At 41.9% G+C, this 22,878-nt stretch overlaps 1 protein-coding gene across 5 annotated transcripts in view; it reads right to left on the minus strand.

Moving 5' to 3' along the window:
* CPEB3 (cytoplasmic polyadenylation element binding protein 3) overlaps positions 1-22,878 on the minus strand; it is a 94,299-nt gene that overhangs the window by 51,384 nt on the left and 20,037 nt on the right. The window lies entirely within an intron of this gene.

Below are 22,878 nucleotides of genomic sequence, written 5' to 3' on the forward strand. Positions count from 1 at the left end.
GCAGTCATTTAACACTTATTCCATTCATCACAAATTATTATAAGATTAGCAAAAATATGCAAAGCTCAAGTTAATAATTCTTTTAACAAATGTTGAGAACAGTAGGACAAGTGAACAAGAAAGAGGACCATACTTATCATTGGCCAGAAATGCAATTTTTTCTAACAAATTATTTTAACATATTACCATAAATGTACTTTTTCACTTTCTAACTGCATTCTGAAGCAAAGGCATTGATACCTCCTATTTTCTCACACACTTAGTATGATCTATTAAAGTGTACAGTGGACAAAGGTTAAACAACTGACATATAAATCATATGATATTAACTGTCAACTGATCTAGAATGGGATGAAGGAGATGCCTCTACTCCCAATTAAATGAGTTTGTGTCAAGATGCATGTATTTGAATTTCAAGTTTATTGCAACTGTATTTCTCTCTCTTCAAAATCATCAAGTGTGATTCTACAGGTTCTTTCAAGCATAAAAACACTTTAGAGGAAAAGAAACAGTGGAATGCAAGAGTTATTTTTTGTGAATGGAATATTGCTTGCAATTTTTTGCATCCAAATCAGTTTACACTAAAACCCTTTACTTTAAAAAAATATAATTTAATGCTTCTATGAAGATTATAGTACAGAAAAAGACACTTTACCAAGATGAATTTTATATTTTATATATTTATTTCTGTTTGACAAACAAAAGCCAAGATACAAAGTAGGCAAGGAAATAAAATAAGCTTAATTTAAAATATATGCTACAAATAATACCATTTGCACCCAAGAAAAGGCTCTGTCCCTTTTGCTTGCAACATAAGGCAATTATTTTAATAATACTGCTGTTTCTATGAAGATTACAAGAAGTTAAATACTGTACAGAAACATATCCTTAACCAAAATGAATTTTACATTTCAAAGTATGTTGATAAACAGAAGCCAAGATACAGATGAAATAATCTTAATTTGAAATATATCCTGAAAATAACACTGTTTGCATCCAAGGAAAGCTCTACACTTTTAGCTTGCAAAATAAAGCAATTATTTTGATACAAAACCCTTGGGTAGAGTAAAATTGTGCAAACAACTTGGGAGCAGATAAATGCACTGAAGCACAACAGAAGAATAAGCAGTACGCAGCAGCTCTTGAAAATCTTTGCCAGAAATATTTTATTTTTTTAGTGCAAGCACAAAGTGCACACAGAATTAACATTCAAGGGACATTTATACTTTTTAAAAATGAATAAAATAAAAAGTTAATAAATTTTGGGCTCCAAATACTTTCTTTTTGCTAAATGTTCATCTTCCAGAAGAAAATACAGCACTAGGCTCCATTTACCAAGTTCAACTTGAAAAAATAAGTATAATTGGAGGAACCATCTGATTTACACACATACACATACGCACACTATAATTATCATTTAAGAGGAATTTATTTCCACAAATTATATTCAAACTTGTAGCTGATCTGAACTTGTTTATTGTTGGAAACGAATATATATGGAGTTATTCATTTTATCATATTTCCAATACTCGTTCTGTATATTTGCCTATTCCCCCCAAATCTGAACTGTCTGATCATGGGAATGTCATTTTTCCTACATTTAAATTCCCAATTAAAGGAATGCTGGTGCCATAAAACCCAAGTTTAACAGCAACATCAAAGTACTTGAAGGCAAGAACTCAATGTTTGCTACTGATACAAGCAGAATAGTTTTTATAGTGATCATTAAAATGCCTAGCAAATGACTGCCAGGATTAAGATGGGGCTTGTTCATATAAACAAACATTATATACAGATTATGAAGCTAACTAGAAATAAGAATGTACAATGATTTGGATGTGATCTGAAAGTGATATTCCTGAATACACTGGAGTATAAACAAAACACTTATTTGCAGAATCCAATCTGGTCGGTCACGAAGACCAGAGGTTTAGTCTTCTGAGCTTTCGGACTCGTGCTAGAGCCCATCCTCAAGGAACATCTCTCTAGCAGAATGTGTTATAATAAATATGGTTATTTTAATAAATCACTTATTTGTGATTAATTAAAATAACCATATTTATTCTCAGGTTTCCATGCATTTAGAAACATTATTTAGAGTTGGATCCAAAGCATTGCCCAGGCATATTAAAAACTGACTAGAAAAATTAAGATTAGATTTTCTGATAAAGGGTTATTAAAGATCCACCAGAGCACTTATGGTTGAGGAAGAGTTTTTGTGAATGGGAAGCCCCATGGAGTTCCACTATTTCATGGCTAAAAACAGAAATTTTTAGTGCCTCAGCTGTATCCAAAATAAGTTTACCTAGATGCACAATGCATGCAATGCTAAAATAGAAGGGGCGTTGGTCTTACCTGAGACGCACCTTCTCGTTGGGTGGAGACAGCAGCCAGGATAGGATGGGTGTGGTCATCTGTTAGGCCGATAGACTGAGCCCATCAATTTTGCTAAGTCCCGCCCTTGTTGCCGGGCGAACCCAGCTTTTGGCGAGGGCAAGAAGACAGGCTCGGCGTGTGGGACACAAAGAACAGATTAAAGAGGAGAGCCAGGTAAGAAACCCCCAAAAAAAGGGCCAGACTGGCGAAAAAAGGGAGGGTCTGGCTGCTGTCTCCACCCAACGAGAAGGTGCGTCTCAGGTAAGACCAACGCCCCTTCTCCATTGTGGGTGGAGACAGCAGCCAGGATGGGACATACCAAAGATTCACGTCCCTACAATCGGGTGGGACCAGTCTGGTCCGAAGAACCCTCTCCGGAAACAACTCTCTGTAATACTCTACGACCAAAGGCGGCATCTGCCGAGGCAAATTTGTCGAGTTTGTAGTGTTGAATGAACGGAGAAGGCGAAGTCCACGTGGCCGCTCTGCATATTTCAAGCAATGAGGCCTGAGTTGCCCAGGCAGCCGAAGTAGCGGCGCTTCGGGTAGAATGCGCCATCAGTCGAGGAGGTCTCGGTAGCGAGCGTAACTCGTATGCCTTGGCTATCGTCTGGCGAATCCAACGCCCAATAGTCGATGAAGAGACCTTGCCGCCCAGGGATACCGGAAGGAAAGAGACAAAGAGGGATTCCGTCTTGCGTAAATCCGCTGTCCGCTTAATGTAGATCCGCAGGGCCCGTCGAACATCCAAAGAGTGCCACCGTCGTTCTAGTCTGTGTGCTGGACGAGGACAAAAGTTGGGCAGGATGAGTTCCTGCATGCGGTGAAAAGTGGTATTGACTTTAGGTACAAAGGTGGGATCCAGACGGAGAACCACACGGTCGGCATGAAACACACAGAGGTCCTCCCGGATTGAAAGAGCAGCCAGTTCGGAAATGCGTCGGGCCGAGGTGATTGCAACCAAAAAAGAAACCTTGCAGGTCAAAAGGCGAAGGCTAGTCGTATGCAAAGGCTCGTATGGGGCTGACGTAAGAGAATTAAGAACGATGGATAGATCCCAAGTGGGGTACCTGTGTAACACAGGAGGGCAGAGATTTGTAGCCCCTCGCAGAAATCGATGGATTAGAGGGTGCTGTGTCAAAGAGGACAAGGAGCCAAAGGTAAGGACCGATGAAATCGCCGCCACCTGTCTTCGCAACGTGTTGGGAGACAATCCTTTGCGAAGGCCTTCCCGTAAGAAAACTAAAATATTAACTATAGAGGCCTGTAGGGGAGAAACCCCCGCTTTCTCACACCAAGCACAAAAGGACTTCCAAGTGGCCGAGTAAATCCGGTCCGTAGACGGTCTTCTCGACGCCTGAATCACAGAGATCACGTCAGGAGGGATGTTGACCTCCCCAAGTGTATACCGCTCAAGCGCCAAGCGGTCAGACGGAGCCACTGTAAGTCTGGATGCGTCAAGGTTCCTTGGGTTAGAGCGTCCTGTGGCTGAGGTAACTGCCACGGTTGGGTTATTGACAAAGACACTAGGTCCGCAAACCAAGGTCTGCGCGGCCAATGTGGAGCTATTAGAACGATCTCCGCCTGTTCCATCAGCAACTTGCGAATCACCCGGGGAATCAGGGAAACCGGAGGAAAGGCATATAGGAGCCCGGGTGGCCACGGGGAGCGGAGAGCATCGACGGCCTCTGCCTGAGGTGACGGGAATCGTGAGATGAAACGTGGCAGTTGAGCATTGTCCGATGTGGCAAAGAGGTCGAGCACCGGCATCCCGAAGCGAGTCGCGACCTGCCGGAAGAGACGAGGATTGAGACGCCACTCCGCATGATCCAGATGGCACCGGCTGAGCCAGTCGGCTTGTAGATTGGCGACACCGGAGATGTGTTCTGCCCTTAACGAAGCCAGATGGGTCTCCGACCAGAGGCCCAACCGTAACGCCTCCGACATCAGAGAGAGAGACCGCGTGCCTCCCTGGCGGTTGACATGGGCCTTCGCTGTGATGTTGTCCGTGAGGACCAAGACGTGTGAGTTGGAGACGAGACGATGGAAGTCCCGAAGTGCTAGGAAGATTGCCCGCAGTTCCAGCCAGTTGATGGAACGACGGGACTCGGCGGCTGTCCAGACGCCCTGGGTCAGATGACCCCGACAATGAGCACCCCAGCCCTGGAGACTGGCGTCCGTTGTCACCACCACTCTCTGTGGATCAAAGAAAAAACAACCTCGGGAAAGTGCTGGAGACCGCCACCACCTTAGAGACCTAATCACCTTCCTAGGGACAGAAACCTTCACGGGAGAAATACCCCTACCCGCCTTCTGCAGAGGTAACAGGAACCATTGAAGTTCCCTAGAGTGTAATTGGGCCCAAGGAACTAATGAAATGGCGGAAATCATCTTACCCAGGAGTCGGGACAGGATTAGGGGGGAGGAAGAAGGAGACCGTTCCACAGTGTCGACAAGGGATCTCAAACTCTCCTGCCTTTCGGTCGAAAGGAAGACCTTCCCTGTCACAGAATCTATCAGAGCTCCCAAGTGAGTCAAACTAGTAGAGGGGACCAACTGACTTTTTTCCAAATTAACCGAAAACCCGTGGGCGGTAAGGGAGTGGAGAGTGAATTGTAAATCAGCAACAGCTTGTTGAGGAGTAGGAGACAAAATCAGAATGTCGTCAAGATAACATTGTAGACGAATAGACCTAGCCCTGAGGGAAGCTGCCAGGGCCGCCAGTACCTTGGTAAAAGTACGAGGGGCAGAGGAAAGGCCAAAGGGCATGGCCCGATACTGATAATGGTGACCCCCGTAACAGAATCTAAGGAACCTCCTATGGGCAGGGAGGATGGGTATGTGGAGATAGGCCTCAGTGAGGTCTATGGAAGAGAGGAGATCGCCCCTCCTGACACCGTCCAAAATAGATCTAAGGGAGTGCATCTTAAACTTTCGATACCGGACGAACCGGTTGAGTCGTTTGAGGTCCAGAATGGGTCTCCACCCCCCCGAGGACTTGGGGACAAGGAAGACACGGGAGTAGAATCCCTTGCCCCGCTCCGACACGGGAACTGGTTGTATAGCCCTGATCAAAAGAAGGTGCTGAACCGCCGAATCCATAAGGGATCGTTTCTGGATGTCGTTAGAAAACGGGCAGCAAACAAAGGACCTCGGAGGGGGGGAGATAAATTCAATGGCCAACCCGGATCGTAGGGTGGCCAGAACCCATTTGTCTGAAGTGGAACCTTCCCAAGCGGGGACGAAAAGGGCCAATCTGCCCCCTATGGGAGGATCCGGGATGCACTTATCGACGGCGACCGGAGAAACGACCTCCTCCCCCTCGAAAGGGCCGTTTGGGCACAAAGGTCCTACCTCTGGGAGGTCTGTCCTGAACGCCCCGTTGTCTAGGTTGAAAGTTCCCCTGTGACCTAGAGAAGGCAGAGGAAGTGGAAGGCCCCTCATAGGGACGAGACTGGGGGCGAGACGGATATGGGCGAAACCTGGAATCCCCCCTGCGAAAAACAACCGGAAGGAATTTCTTCTTGTCCTTTGTCTCCGAGAGGAAAGGATCGAGGGAGTCCCCGAAAAGTTTAGAGCCCGCAAAAGGAACAGACGCCAGACGCCATTTATGCCTGGCGTCGGCCTGCCAGTAGCGTAGCCAGACCAATCGGCGCGCCGTAACCGCAGAAGCTAGAGACTTGGCCGCAAAGCGAGCAGTATTCAAGGTCGCGTCTGCTGAAAACTGCGTGGCGGCAATAATCTTGCTTAGATCTTGCCGCACCCGGACGTCCTCCGTGGACAATGACTCTTGTAACTGACGAAGCCATAACAGAGTTGTCCGATTAAAGAAGGAGGCCGTAGAAGCTGCTCGGATGGCCCAGGAAGCACTTTGGTGAGCTCGTTGTAACACATGTTCAGCACGGCGCTCCTCCGGGCGAAGTCCTTCCTCAGGGTCACCGGGAACCGCCGAGTGAGGGAGGAGGGCAGCCACGGGGGCGTCCACAGCCGGAATCTGGAGGAGCGAGTCTAGGTCCGGAGAGATACCAAAGTTCCGACGGTCAGCTGGTGTAGGGGTCAGCGCAGAGCTCGGTGCAGACCACTGTTTCTTGATAACATCGAGAAACAAAGGAGGCGTAGGGATGGTATCTACAGTCCTAGATGGTTCTGCGAAGAGAGGGCTCAAGGTACCCTTGGGGTTCGTAGTAGAAGTTGGCAGAGGTGAAGGGGAACCAAGCTGGGCCGTAGCAATAGCCTTATGTAACAGCGACTTAAACAAGGCCTGGGGAAAAAGGCCTGTAAAGGCGGGCTGCTCAGGAGGAAGGTCCTCATCCTCTGAGAGCTCCAGGTCGTGGGGCTCATCAGTCACCTGGGAAGGAGACCCGCTTGCCATAGAAGAAACAGGGGAGTCCGGAGCGTTGACAGACAATGCGTCATCCTGATCCCTATCCTCCCTAGCCGGGGAAATGACTGAGCGTACCGAGCCCGCCCTACTAGAGGGCTGAAAATGCGATGCCAACGACTGTTGAACTGCTGACGCAATCATTTGCTGTATCTGTTCTGGAGACGGAAAGAAATGATGTTGCGCCTCAGCCGGAGCAGCATTCCCAGAAGATGGAGCTGGGGGGGCTTCCGTTGGAGGAGCCGCGGTCGGTGACGTAGAAGAACCCCACAGGCCGGTTGTCTCAATGACCGCAGGGCAGTCCTGAAGTGAGAGATGGTCTCCTTGTGCACCGGAATCACATCCTGCAGAAGCGCGAGGCGAAGTGGACGAAGCCTCGTTGCCTACCAACTGAACACCACTGGCTTTGGCGCAGATCTTTCGTAGAACCTTGTCCCTGCGAGCTTCCGCCCGGGAAGGAAGAAGATGAGCAGCCGCCTTGCTGCGAGACCGAGGAGGATCAGAGGGATCCAATCTGGGAGGAGTGCCAGAGGAGTCCTTGGCAGAGGGGATGTCCCGATGATGGTGATGATGAGAATCGGGACTACCCGCCTTACGGCCATGTTTAGATTTGTGGGAAGCCTTAGGCATGATGACAAGGAGTATGTGCCACCAGCAGCCAGAAAATTGTCAACAACTGGATACAGTGGAGTAGTTCCTGAATGTAATTTCTGGGAGCGCAGAAAACTCCACCTGTAATGGCCAAGCACGCCCTGACTGACGCTATGTGTGTAGGAGACGTCAGTAGCCGCCCGTAAAGAAAACGGGGGCGAGAGGGGGGGGCGCGAAGCCCCACTTCAGGGCGCACCTTTAGCAGGCCACTTGTCCGCCCAGAAGGTGAGGGGGGGGCGTGAAGCTCCACCAGAAATGACCCACAATGTAAAATCAGGCAAACAAATTTAATTGATGGTAAGGGCACTGTTAACAGAGAGCCGCTTCGATGAAGGCCAGAATGAGTTTTCGCGCCAGAAAAAGCCTCCGCCGCACAGCGACTCAGGAGGAATGGCGCCTAAGCCGATGGCCCGCCCAGCGATTCAGCGCAGCGAAATAGCCCCCGCTCAGTTAGTAATGAAGCTGGTGGTCGAAGGGAAGAGTCTAGCTGCTTCCCTCGATGCCGTCGGGAGCGTTAAACTCCACCCGAACACAAAAACGCTGCCAATAACGTTCAAGCGGCAAGGAGAAAAAAACGGGGCACTTTGAATTTCAAAATGGCCGCCGGGAGATACGAAAGGGGGCGCGAAGCTCCACAGACGGCTAGAATGCCCTGGAGACCCGAAACGGTCAGGAGGGGTTGTAAAGGGAGCGCGGACACTCCACGGAGGCTCAAGGGAATCCCCCAATTAAACTAAAAGGAAAGGGAAATTCCTTCCCCCCCCCCCCAAGCAACAGGCAGGCCAGCTACTGGGGAAAGGGAGAAACGACCTACTTCCCTGCTTACTGAAACGCTGCAATCGAAATCCAAAGAAGTCCAAGTCACGATCCGAGTCAAACCAAGAAGACAATGTAGAGATTTTTAGTCAGAAAGGCAAACAACAGCCAGGAAAGGAAGAAAAGATCACGAGGAGCAGTCCCACACGCCTGTCTAGGCTGACAGACTGAGCCAAAAGCTGGGTTCGCCCGGCAACAAGGGCGGGACTTAGCAAAATTGATGGGCTCAGTCTATCGGCCTAACAGATGACCACACCCATCCTATCCTGGCTGCTGTCTCCACCCACAATGGAGAACATTGAAGCTACTTTAAGAGGTATAAAATCTTCAATAGAAACGCCCTAAAAGAAAAGTTTAAATTTGTCTGGTTAAACTGTAGCAGAAAAATACTTCCTGCAAGTTTCCCAGTCCAGACATTATATAATATATAGACTATTGCTTAAAATCCAAGCTACACAGTATGTTTTTTTCTGGAAGTGACTAAGTCACCCCAAAAATACTTTGTAATTGTTACAAATAACAAAGAAAAAAAAAGCTAAAACCAACTGTTTCACCATGAATAAATTTATCCTTACAAACTATATACATGAATATACAAAAGATAAAATTTGGATATATTTTAAACATTCTGTTTGGTAGTTTTCTATTCAACATAATTATAACCTCATTCATAAATCAATTTTCTACCAATTAACTTATTAGTGCCTTACATAAAAATACAACAGCCAATAATGAAGTTCATTGTTAAAGACTACATGAATAAAGTCTCCATAGGACAAATTTAATGTATGGATGGCCAATTCTGCAAACATTACTGCTTAAATTCTGCAAATGAATTAATGCATAATACAATCTCCTTTAACCAACCACCCCATTTAAACGTGCCTGAACTATTCCTCCCTTGGGAAAGAGGTCAAGATAGCAAGTAACTGCACCAAAGACTGGAAGATCTTGGTACATTTCTCCTACTCTTGTCATTTCCTCCCAGAAAACTGTGAAACTACCAATCCAAACCTAGGGATTTACTGGTAAAAAAAGGGGCTCAATATGGCTTGTTTTAGAACAGGGGTGTCAAACTCAAGGCCCAGGGGCCGGATCTGGCCTGCGGGGTACTTAGATCCGGCCCCCAGGGCTGCCCTAGAAACAGCGAAGGACCGGCCCGCGGTGCTTCTGTCAGCAAAAATGAGCTCCCAAGCTCCATTTTCAGCTGCCACGGCCTCCTGCAATCCTCTGCCGGTGAAAATGGAGCTCGGAAGCCCGTTTTCGCTAGCAAATCGCTCGAGTGACCACATGCCCTCCTGACAGGAGAGATGTCAAGCTGGCCACACCCATCCTGGCCATGCCCAACCCGGCCCCCCAAGGTCAGACACAACCCTGATGTGGCCCTCAATTAAATCAAGTTTGACACCTCTGTCTTAGAGTATACCATACTAATTCTTTTACATAATCATTTTTTTTCTACAATGAGCAATCGGATATCTCAGTATGTTCTCAGACTATTATGTTTTTTCTCAGTACAGGTTGTCCTTGGCTTATAACTAACTGGTTGTTGTAACTTCAAAAAACTTCTTACTATCTGGTTTCGAAGTTATGGTAACTAGAGCACTCCCATGGGCACGTGAACAAAATTGGGATATGTGTCAATCCACTCACCCTTATGATGTACTGCAGGGGTACTACAGGGGTGCCCACGCCTATCTCCCCCATCTTCTACCGCTGGGTCCCCACAGTGTTTGGACCTGTTTTCCACCCCACTAGGTCCCATGTCCTCCTCATCATTCTCCACTGATCAGTCACTTACTGACTGATAAACTTACTGATCAGTCATTTACTGACTGAAATATCCTTCTTGAAGCTCTGGAACTTGCAGGAGTACAGGCTGCGGCACCCTAGGCTGCGTGGCTTCACCCCAGAATCAATTACAATATTGGAGCAGCCAAAATTCATTGAGGCTGCCTTCAAGGCAGAGAAATACCTGTACACTCCAGGATTTGTGTTTAACAGTTGGTGATAGATATATCAAAGGAAATTTCCTAATCACTGTGACATAGAATTTGACTTTATTGTTTAACACTATTCTTTAAAACATTTTTTTTACTATCTATGGCAATTTATTAGTAACTAGGGATTACAGTTAAAAGTAATCCTCAATTATTGAGTACCTTTTTTTATCAATGTTCAAAGTTATAATGGTGTAAAAAAAAAAAAGCTTTGCGATCAATCCTCACATTTATGACAATTGCAACATGATCACAATTTGTGTGTTTTGCAACTGACTGTTGTGGCCCACTGGTGGCCAGCGGACCTGGCAGCAGAGTCAAACATTGAGGTTAGGGAGGAAGGTGGGCCAATCCTGGGGGCTGGGAAAAGCTCAGATGAGGGCTCTGCATCGGAGGTAGAGAGGAAGTTAGACAGCAGTGAGGCAGAGGAACAGCTGGAGCCCATTCCCAGTGTGCGCATGTGCAGAGCTGCCAGAAGACAAGAACAACTCAGAAACCAGGGTCGACTCGGGAGTAAAGCCACACCTTGGAGGTGATTGGCCCCTCCCATAGGAAATAGAAGAGGAGTGAACAGGGAGTGGGCTTTTGCAGGAAACAATTCGTTTGTTCCGTGATTCTGACAGACTTTGTGCCAAGTTTTGCCTTCTACTGTGGTTGGAAACAAGTTACGTGGCAGCTTGACAAACAAGATAAGGTGTGTTGAGAAATATTCCTTTGAAAAACTGTTTGGACAAACCTTGCTGACTGTGAATGAACGTAATTCACAGTCATGTAAATAAAGAGGTTTTGCAGGGACCAATTCCTGTCTCCTTGTTAAGGGAGTCTAGGTCAGAACACTGACAAGCAGTCAATAGAAAGGAGAAAGTAAAGTACAGTCATGGAAATGTGATGTTCCCCTTAACACCGTGATGGCGAACCTATGGCATGTGTGCCACTTTGGAGCCATGTCGCCTGGCATGTGTGGCGTCGCCCGTTTCTCTTTTGAGTTTTTGGCACGCATGCGCACGGAACTATCAGCTGGCCTTCGCACGTGAAGTGCTCCCTTTTTGGCACTTGGTGCCACGTGCGTGCATGCGTGCTCCCTTTTTGGCACTCGGTGCCGAAAAGGTTCGCCATCACTGCCTTATCAATTACAATTGCTTAATTGATCAAATGGGAAGTGAAGACAGAATCCCCTAACAGTCACATGATTTTCCAGAATGGACATGTTAAATTTGATACAGAACTTGAACATGTGTAAATTAAAAGGAGAAAATTGGTGCTCTAAATTCACCCCTCTCCTTTTTTTTCTTTGCTTTATTCATAGGCAAAATGGCCTTCCTAAGGTCCCTTCTTATTGGCCCTTCTATTAATTCTCAGAAAATGCTGCATCTAAATCAGCAATAAAAAACTTGGAGACCACAAAAAAAGTTTGAAATCAATAGTTCGGCAACTATACTCCAGCTTTACAGCTTCCTTAAAAAGCATAGGAGACCAAGTTAACAGGCGGTAATATGTAACTGCACCTCAGCTGATTGAAGAGAAAGATATTAGCCAGTGTAATTTCAAGGTCTACTGACTAAAAAAATTATACTAATTTACTGAATTTATCAGGCATCTTGACAGAGTCTAGAGATCAGAGGTAATTAAAGACTCCTTTGTTGGAATATGCTCATATAAACTCTCTGAATAGGGTCTTTAAGAAAACTAACCTTGAAACTTATAACCAATCCTCAAAGTTGTGGACATTGTAGCAGCCTCCTGGTCAAATGATCATGATCTGGGCACTCATGTGCCTAGCTTGCAATTATGATGTTGCAATGAGCTATGGTCATATGATCACAATTTGCAACCTTCCCTGCTGGCTTTCCACAAGCAAAGTGAATAGGAAAGCTGGCAGGAACACTGCAAGTCACTCTAATAAATTTTGACTTTTTGTTGGATAAAAATAAAAGCTCATTATTCTTACTTCTTTGACTATGCGCCTAGACTTATATAATTGACTGAGCATTTGCCAATCACATATAAATTATGGTTATATTTAGTTCAGTACCAGGGTTCAGATAAAACCTGCTCATATTCTCTTTCCTGCAATGTTCCCTTATTCATATGATTGACATTCAGGCACTTTGCAAACAACAGTTTTTTACATGTCACAATTTCCTGCGGTTAGATGTATACCATTTGCAAGCTTCACAGCCAGCTTTTGACAAGCAGAATCAATGGAGAATCCAGCAGTAAAATCATAAGTCACAGTCACATGATGTCTCCCTTCACAGTCACATCACTTAGCAATGGATTTGCCAGTCCCAATTGTAGTTGTTAAGTGAGGACTACTTATATGGCTCCTCAAATCTTCTGCAAGAAGCTTCAGAACCTGCAGGATCTGCATACAATGAATCTTGTTTCAAGATAATTAAACAACTGTGTCTTTTCCCAGGCTCAGGCAATCACTTTGAATGTGGGTGGGTGGGTGTATATAATAAGCTTTTAATTTACTATAACTATCCAAGCGCAGAAATACTCAAATTATGTATACAAGTAGTCTTTGACTTATAATCATTAGTTAGTGACAGTTCGAAATTACAACACTGAAAGAAGGGGCTAAAGACACAGCAAGAATTATTTGGTGAACATCAAAATTTATCATGCTTGATTTCACAGATCTCTAGAATAAAAAGTGACATCAAAATAGAAAGGTTTTTAAGACAAATGATAGAATTTGAAATGCTTATACAGAACCGAGATAGGTCTGGTGTGTACAGACACAGACACACATATATACTATACTGTATATAGACATTGTTATTAAAATCTTATACAGAGACAGAACAAGTAAGACTATGGAAGAGTGGATGGAGATGGAATTTACCTTAAGCTATAATTAAGAAAAAAATTGTATTAATTGTTTTACAGATTGTACATAGTTCCAACCCATAATTGCAAAAATAGATAAATCATAATAAATACTTGAAATGTAATACAAAGGAATATTTTGTCAGATTTTATGTAAAAAAAATCAAAAGTACTAGAAATAAATACACAGGATTATTTTTATAAAAAAAATCAAAACAAAGTTTGAATTGATAACTCATCTTTTTTCTACTAGGAACTTTTCCAAACAAATATTTTTTAAAAATATTAAGAGACATGCTGAAGGCCACACAGGGAAATTTAGCCCAACATTGGGGAAGTGACAATTAGCTGACAATATCATATACTCAGAAACCAAACTAGGAGAATACCTACTAATGGCAAAAGTAAAAGTATAACTCTAGAACATATGGTAAGTTTGATTAAATTTAAAGAAGAATAGCTTCTGTAAATATTACATGTAATACAACAAAGCAAACTCAGATACTTAGGATTTGGTTTTTATGGGAGAAATATTTAATGTAAAAATAGTGGAGGCAATTTTAATATTTATAATTTGTTGTATTCAACAGTGGAGAACAATAAAAGGAAATCTAGAACTTAATACTGTATTTACTTATGTTTTACCGGTAGTATTTAATATTTATTTATTTTATTTTTCTATTAGATCATGCATATTTATTTCAGATAATAGTGGCAACATCCATACTGTATAAATTTTAATGTTTAGAGGTTTGTAATGATTGCAAGTATCTCATGTGATATAATTAGTTTATATATTCATTTAATCAAAGAAATAACAATTTTTAAATTTTGTAACTATGAATTTTGTTTATTTACTGATATTTTATTTTCCATCCACATATTTCTTTCTTTTTCTCTTTTATATAATCATTTATTTTATACTTTAAATGTTTTTTAAAATACAAATATTAGGCCTGCTGTTTAATGTGATATTAACTGTGTAATGGGGTGAGCGCCCATTACTTGTCCCAGCTTCTGCCAACCTAGCAGTTTGAAAGCACGTAAAAAATGCAAGCAGAAAAATAAGGACCACCTTTGATGGGAAGGTAACAGCGTTCCGTGCGCCTCTGGCATTTAGTCATGCTGGCCACATGACCACGGAGACGTCTTCGGACAGCGCTGGCTCTTAGGCTTTGAAACGGAGATGAGCACCTCCCCCTAGAGTCGGGAACGACTAGCACATTGGGGCCACCCCAGGCGTTCTAACCTCCTTAGGAGGGCCCAGCATTGCAGTGCAAAGCAGCCACTTTGGAAGCCCCAATAGCATGGCGTGAAGCCATAGCATGGTGTGACGCCATAGCCCAGCAGGACAGCACAAAGCAGCCCATTCAGAAATCCCCAGATGCCCTAGAAAGTTCCAGTACAACAATATAAAGACACTGTTCTGGACACCTTTGCCACCCTGCACTCTGCCACCCCAGCTGACCTTTGCTGTCTTCTTGCTCCTGCTGCTCCTGCTCCTGAGGTTTGCTCACCTGGCCCTTCATGAGGCAACTGCTTTATGCTGACACATAAAGTCAGATTTCCCAGTCTTTTGAGGAAATTCCCATGCATGACCTGGAGAAGAAAGCCTCATGCAGCCAGCAACTACCTCACAAAGGGCCAAGCAAGGCATGCTTGGTAAGCAGTGGGAGCAAGAAGACAGTGAAGGTCAGCTAGGGAGGCAGACAGGGGGCCAAAAGGGCATAGATGAGAGAGATAGGCAGGTGAGGGGGAGTTGAACCATCCCTGCAGTTGTAAATGCAAGCCAGCTGTCAAGCAACTAACAATTAGGTTACATGACTACAGGAGTGCTGCATCAACCACAACTTTGGAGACTAGTTTTAAGTCTCTTTGTTCATTGCCGCTCTAACTTTGATTATTGAACAAATAATCATTAAGTCAAGTGCTACCTGTATGTAAAGGTAAAGTTTTAGACATACTCATTTACTCAAACATAGGTTGAACTATGGAGATAAGGAATCAATTAGATTTGGACAAAATTATTTTACAGTTTATATAGAGAATAGGTTTCCATGTTATTATTTATGCAGTACCTGATTTGATAAAAAAACATTTTATCGAATTCCTCTAATTCTTTTTAAATGTTTTCTTTTTTCATTTAGAATCAGAACTCTGGGGCCAGGATCAATTGCTTTGAAGCTAACACCTGCAAAAGCAAACTGGTACAAGAAAAACTAAGCATCCTTATAACTATTATCCAATCTATCCAATTAAGATAAGAGAAGTAGGAAAATGCCCATAGAAACTTAACTTTATGTGCAAGGAAACAAAATGCACACTGGGACAAAAATGCTGATTATACCCATACTTTAAAGTAGAACTGAACTTCAATTGACTCTTTCAATGAATTTAAGGTTTGGTACAAAATGTTTTGTGGGAAAAGACATGCTATTTCTTCTTCAACAAACTTTGACATTAATCATGTCAAAGTTTAATATCTGTATCTCATCTTTTTTTAGATCACCAGAACAAGACTTTTCAATTAGATCGCATTCTTAAAAAAATATTCTCATAATCACAAGTTAAATGAGTGATTTGAGTGAAAAGCTGCATACATCTCTTGTAGAATTAATTTCTGAATTGAGTTTCAGAATTTAGTTATATACTGGATTTAATGACATTGATTTTAATTTGTCTATTAATTCCAGTCCTACTACTGTACTTGTAGCACAATTCATATTTACTCATTGATAAAATCCCATCATATGCAATTTTACTTAGCAGAGGGTATGTTGAATTTTAACTTTTTTTATACATCATGGTCCCTTCCCTAAATCTTTTTCAATGGCAATCCACATAAATACTGCACTATCATTTTAGATTTCCAGTAGTGAATTGCTGACATTTCTGCTTTGCCTTAATTATACAACTGTTGTATATTGATAGCAATTAAAAAGTACATATACATTACAATAAAATGCTTGTTTTACAAATTTAAACAAATTGCCACTTTTTAAAAATGCCTTTTATACATTATTATATTACTGATTCTGCTTTTCATAATCTATTGTGTGTTTTTCTATACAATACTGCTTTCAAAAAAAAGCAAGTATCCTGACATTTAGCCTCTTGATTCTCTCATTCAACATCCTTTTAATTAATCTACATTTTTAGTTGTTGCCTTTTGTAATTCAATATCTCTGCATTAGCTTTACTGGACCATTTTCATTCATATTTTGAATCTGATAGTAATCAAGATAATGATTTCTCATCTTTTCCATTACATGTGCTTCTCATGCTATAACCTAAAGACAATTCAAAATGAAGCTCAAGACTGCCTTTCTCTTAAGTTTTATAGAGTCTATACATAGGTAGAGTGCACTTATTCTTCACGATACACTCAACACATGGCCTTCTTAAAATTGCTGTTGATATGTACAGATTCAACTGATGATACTTTTCACTTTTCTAATGTGCATTAATAATTTTGGTACAGAGAATTGTGCGTATTTATCTTCATCTTGCACAAGGTGGATTTGATTTAAATCAAGTTGATTTAAATCATGATTTAAATAACTAGTAAAAAGGCTTGATTTAAATCAACTCAATTTAAATCATAATTTTTAAAGAGCAACTGTCATCTCTATCACGCAGTAGCTCCTCCTCTGATTTGCTGTTGACTCACCACAGTCCCATTCACTTTAATGGGACAGCTAGTGATGCGGCAGTGACACAACAAAGTGAAGCAGGTGAGTGGATGCCCGCTAACAGGCGCTGCCATGATGGATCTGAAATGACAGGTGCTCTTTAAATGTAAGGATTCATTCTTGCTGGTAGTTAGAATCTTTAATATTATTATTTGCAAACAAAATGAAGGTTTCCTATTTAGCTTGCAGAGCTTGGATTCATTTAATGAGTTTATCAAAAATGTAAATATTGCAGAATATACAGCCTCATGCTACATAACTAAACTCCATTTCATGCTGAATAAACTAAATTATTAATTATCTTAAATAGAAAACTATCTTTAGATAGATTTTTACTCCAAAAGCATTTTACTAAATTTGATAAAAATAAAAAAAATCCAATTTAAATTTTAAAAAATCCAATTTAAAAATTCATTTATTTTTATTTTTTAAAAAAATCATCGATTTTTATCCACCCTGATTTTGCAACACTGGTTTGGAAATTTTTTTCCCACTAAGAAGGTCTGTCCCTCTCTCGCTGGAGTATCAGTGTTTTTAAACAGGATTTTTTCAAAAATCTGTGAATAAGTAAGCTTTTTTAGAAAAATACACAAAGTACACTTGCATTGTAAATGTTACAATCAATGTGTGAAATTAGGCATTTTATAGAATGCCTAGGAAATCTATAAATTCCAAAAATGGGACATCAAAGTATGAAACCCTTAATATTTCACACATTTCCTAGGTATTTTATGCAATACCAAAAGGTAAACCAGCAAAGTATAAAATACTCCCACTAAAATGCCATCCTAGCCACTTTTGTTGCAACAAATAGGTTAAATACTGGTCGTTTTCTTCTTGCTTATTTCAGTAAAAAAGTGCTATACTTTATTTCGCATTTCTTCTTTCATTTTCATAACTCTTTTTTAATACTCTGCCTAAATAAATCTTGTCATTCTGCACAATGTCTAGGTATTATATACAATGCCTAGGGAATGGATATAGTCATGATGGCGAACCTATGGCACAAGTCCCACAGGTGACACGCAGAATCCTCTCTGTGGGCACGTCAGCCGTTGCCCCAACCCAGCTCTACCACGAATGCATGCGCACCTCTCGCCGGCCAGCTGGTCTTTGGGTCTCTGCCACACATGCACAGGGCGCAAGTGGGGAACGCTTGTGCATGCGCAGAGGACAGGGTGCAAGCACAGGGCGGGGCGCATGCGTAGAGGGAGCTTGAATTGCATTTTGGGGGTTCGCATGCATGTTGCCCCCCGTGCCCCATTCTGGACCTGGAAAGCCTCCTGCACCAAACTGGAAGCCAAAACGAGGCACCGGGGGGGGGCTGGGATGCATGTGGGGGGACGCTCATACAGGGGTGAAATCCAGCAGGTTCTGACATGTTCTGGAGAACCGGTAGCAGAAATTTTGAGCAGTTTGGAGAACCAGGAAATACCATCTCTGGCTGCTCCCAGAGTGGAGTGGGAATGGAGATTTTGCAACATAATTCTTCCAGGAGTGGGGACGGAATGGGGATTTTGCAGTATCCTTCACCTGGGATGGGGTAGGAATGGAGATTTTGCAATATCCTTCCCCTACCATGCCCAACAAGCCACGCCACGCCCACCAAGCCACGCCCACAGAACTGGTAGTAAAAAAATTTGGATTTCACCACTGGCCACGTATGCGCGGGGGGTTCTCATTGCATTTTGGGGATTCGGGCACGCGTGCTTGCATTCGTGCGCATGCACGCGTGCTTTGGGCACTCGGCATCAAAAAGGTTAACCATCACTGAGATATAGCATATTAAAATAACCCAGACATTTCATACTTTGCCTAAAAATGTTACATTCTATAGATTTCCTAGGCATTCTATACAGCGCCAGCTTTTCACATATTGCCTGTGACATACATATAACTTCTCTGTTTATTGGGTGTGACAAGTTGAAATGAAGTTTAAATCAATTTTCTCTGCTTTTTTCTTTGAAGGAATTTAATCGTGGAATATTTTTCAAGCTTTTTAAATTATCATCACTTTCCTTCACTTTCACAATAAATTTATTTCACAGAACAATCACGTCTGTTCATGAGACCCTTTTACTTCAAAGATAGTTATTCCTAACTAAATTCAACTTACTGCCTCATTCATATGCCAAGAGAAAGAAGATCAAGTATCTGTAATTGAAACATGACAGAAGAATAGGATAAGCATATGTTTGCCTTTATTTACAGATATGATTAAATGATTGTTTTGATGGACAGAGAAAGGACTGTAATCATTATTGGAATTTAGAAAAAACAGTGGGGTGAAATTTAAAAATTGTAAGAAAAAAATGGCAGCTTCTATACCAATCTGCATGGATAAAAGAAGGACATGTCAAAAGACTATCAGAGAAATTGGAGAAATGAAGAACAGGAGAACAGAGAATATTTTCCTAAGATCTCCATAAGAAATCTGATTGAAACTATCTAGAAAATACACGCGTACAATTTTTTTACAGAACTATAGACACCATTTACTGAAGATTTCAGAAAGGTTCTGAAAAAGTTTGATGTAACATTACACTACTGACTCAGTGATCTTCAAATCAGTCTAAGCCTGGTTCCTAACATTGCAGCTCAGTTTATAGTCTCTTTCCAAATGGGTTATGTATCAGCTTTCTATATCTCCTCCACTACAGATCGGAAATTTTGTTAGCATCTCTAGCCAGACTGAAAGTATTTCCTTCTGCTGTTTTGCTGGAGTATTATAAAACTACTTCTCTGTAGTCAGTTACATATTTCTTGGAGACAGCTCCTTTTACAGGAAATTACAGAGGACATTTATTCATTCTAACCTGAAGTAATTCCCTACATAACTACTTTTTGTCACTTCTATCCAACCATTATGTGAATATATTGTCCCACGTTTGCCCAATTTTATGCCTCTAAATAAAAGGGATGCGGTGGCTCAGTGGCTAAGACACTGAGCTTGTCGATTGAAAGGGCAGCAGTTCAGCGGTTTGAATCCCTAGTGCCCCGTAACGGGGTGAGCTCCCATTAGTTGTCCCAGCTTCTGTCAACCTAACAGTTCGAAAGCACGTAAAAAATGCAAGTAGAAAAGTAGGGACCACCTTTGGTGGGAAGGTAACAGCGTTCCGTGCGCTTTTGGCGTTTAGTCATGCCGGCCACATGACCATGGAGACGTTTTCGGACAGCTCTGGCTCTTCAGCTTTGAAATGGAGATGAGCACCACCCCCTAGAGTCAGGAACGACTAGCACATATGTGTGAGGGGAACCTTTACCTTTACCTTTTATGCCTCTAAATCAGGGGTGAAATGCTCCTGGTTTGGACCGGATCACCTGATCCGGTAGCGATGGAGGTGGGTGGTTTGGAGAACCGGTAGCAAAAATCCCTCCCCACTCCCATGCCCAGCTGACCTGCGCAATCATCAGAGGCTTTTTATTTTATTTTTAAAAGCATTTTTTTTACAACCTCTTTGGCTGAAAAAATGCTTTTAAATATAAAAAAAAAAAGCCTCTGCCGATCAGGCAAGTCAGCTGGGATCGTCAGAGGCTTTTAAAAGCATTTTTTACAACCTCTTCGGCCAAAGAGGTTGTAGAAGAAATGGTTTTAAAAGTAAAAAAAAAAAAAAGTTGGCCACGCCCACTCAGTCTTATTACCTTCCACCAAGCCACGCCCACAGAACCGGTAGTAACAAATTTTACATTTCACCACTGCTCTAAATGCACCATTGGTCTTCTTTCTGATTGCAAAGTTGTATCATTTCTTTTCTTTTAGCTATACAGGTCAATTTACAAGCATAATTGAGCACAACATTTATGTTGCTAAGTGAGAAATTTGTAATGTGAGTTTTGCTCCATTTTATGACTTTTCTGGCCATATTTGTCAACTGAATCACTGCAGTTGTTAAATTAGTAACACGGTGGTTAAATGAATCTGGCTTCCCCATTGATTCTGCTTCTCAGAAGGTTGCAAAAGGTGATGACATGATCCCAGGACACTGCAACCGTCATAAATGTGAGTCAGTTGTCAAGCATCCGTAAATTACGTGACCATGGGGATGCTGCAACAGTCATAAGTGTGAAAAATGGTCATAAGTCACTTTTTTCAGTGCTGTTGTAACTTTGAACAGTCACTAAATGAACTGTTGTAAATTGAAGATTACCTGTATGTATGGATACATACATAATACAAGTAGTCCTTGACTTACAAGTGTTCTTTTAGTGACCATTCAAAGTTACAACAAGCACTGAAAAAAGTGACTCATGACCATTTTTCACACGACTGTTGCAACATCCCCATGGTCATGTGATCAAAATTCAGATGCTTGGCAACAGCTAACACTACTAGAGAAAGAACATGCAACCACAAGACTCCGCCACACAAGTTCTATGGGCTCCCCAAAATACACAAGAACAGGATCCCCTTATTCCCAATTGTGTCTATACCTAAAACTCTAATGTACAAACTAGCAAAAAGCCTGCAGAGGAAACTCAGACACCTGGTCAACGACTCAAGCCATTCAATAAACTCCCCAGAACAATTTCTCCAATGCATCAAACACACCAAAATCAATAAGGAAGAAATTATGGTCTCCTTTGACGTCACCGCTCTCTTCAGTTTAATTGACATCCACCTAGGTAAATGTGGGTTTCCAGTTCTTCATTGTCTACTAATCTCCTTATGTTGATGTCAAGGAATGAGAGTCTGTGGTCTGTTTCCTCTTCACATGTGAATTTGATCCCAGGGAATATGTTATTGAATAGGTAGTATGTTTCTTCAATTTGGGAGCATTTGATGATGACGAAGTTGTCATCGATGTAGCATGTCAAGAATTTTGATTGGATGGTGGGTAGAGCTATGGATTCGAGTCGTTGCATGACTGTTTCTGCTATTAGGCCTGATATGGGTGATCCCAAAGGGATATCTTGTCCTTGCTTATAGATTTTCCAGTTGAATTTGAAGTATATGTGGAGGCATAGACCCAGGAATTTCATGATGATGCACATGGAGTGTTCTGTTGTGGCATCATCTTTGTGGGTATAGTGTTTAGTGAGTAGGTGGTGTATAGTTTGTTCTCTTCAGAAGGGCCTGGACACACTGCAGCACCACAACACTAGGAAAAGCAGAAGAGAAACTGCTGCTTGACGCCTTTCTCTGTAACGGCTATCCAAAAAAATTCATATTCCGAACATAGACACACCACACAGCCAACTACCATGCAAAAACTAACTCTACCATACACAAAAGGGGTGTTGGAAATGTCAGCCAGAATTCTCTTTAGGAATAGGAATAGCCCACAAACCCACAGCCATAATTCACACCATTCCTGCAAAATGTATTTAAAATTAATTCTAGCTTTGCAGGATTATTGTGGGAAAAATAGGAAGGAACTATACACCAGCCTGAGCTTCTAAATGAAAGGCGGGCTATAAGTATCACTTGATTTCAAAATTACAACATAATTTTTACATGGCAGTATCAACATATATTCAGATTCATGATTTAGCATTGAACAGAAAAAGGATATACTAAGAACTGAATAGTTTAGTTAAACCTAACCCCAGAGGACACTTCTGGAATTATGAGAGCATGCCAAGACACTCATTCACAAAATAACAGTCATTGCATGTTGGCAATCACAAAGCATCCAGACACTAGAATGTAAACTGATAAGGATGCTTTAACATCCCATCTAGTTCCCAGGACACCAACTACAATAATTTTTTCTTGCTTTTTTCCTAGCTGGTGGAACATATTTAAAACACTAAACTGTATGTACTGTAGCTGTCATTTTTATTTTCTCTATTTTTTTTAGTCCAAGAAACATTTTTTTAAATAAAAGTAGGCTGGTATTAGGCTTTACACAGTTTTTGTTTCTTTTAAATAAAGAATTAGTGAATACAAACCTGGAGAGTACCACAGACATAATTACCCATAGATATATCACTAAATGTATTTCTGGGATTACAGAGCGTCTTTGAATAACAAAAAATAAGGCAAATACATTCAAAAAAAGGGCAAATATCGCTTAAAAATACATCATTTAGTAACAGAAGTTCCAATTTCAATTACAGTTGTATTTTGAGACCATCTACACAAGAATTTAGGTTTTCAATGCAATATGGTAAAATGACATATGTG

The sequence above is a fragment of the Pituophis catenifer genome, unplaced genomic scaffold (genome assembly GCF_029215685.1).
Source record: "Pituophis catenifer annectens isolate HBS135680 unplaced genomic scaffold, rPitCat1.0.hap2 SCAF_6, whole genome shotgun sequence".
Classification (NCBI taxonomy): Eukaryota; Metazoa; Chordata; class Lepidosauria; order Squamata; family Colubridae; genus Pituophis; species Pituophis catenifer.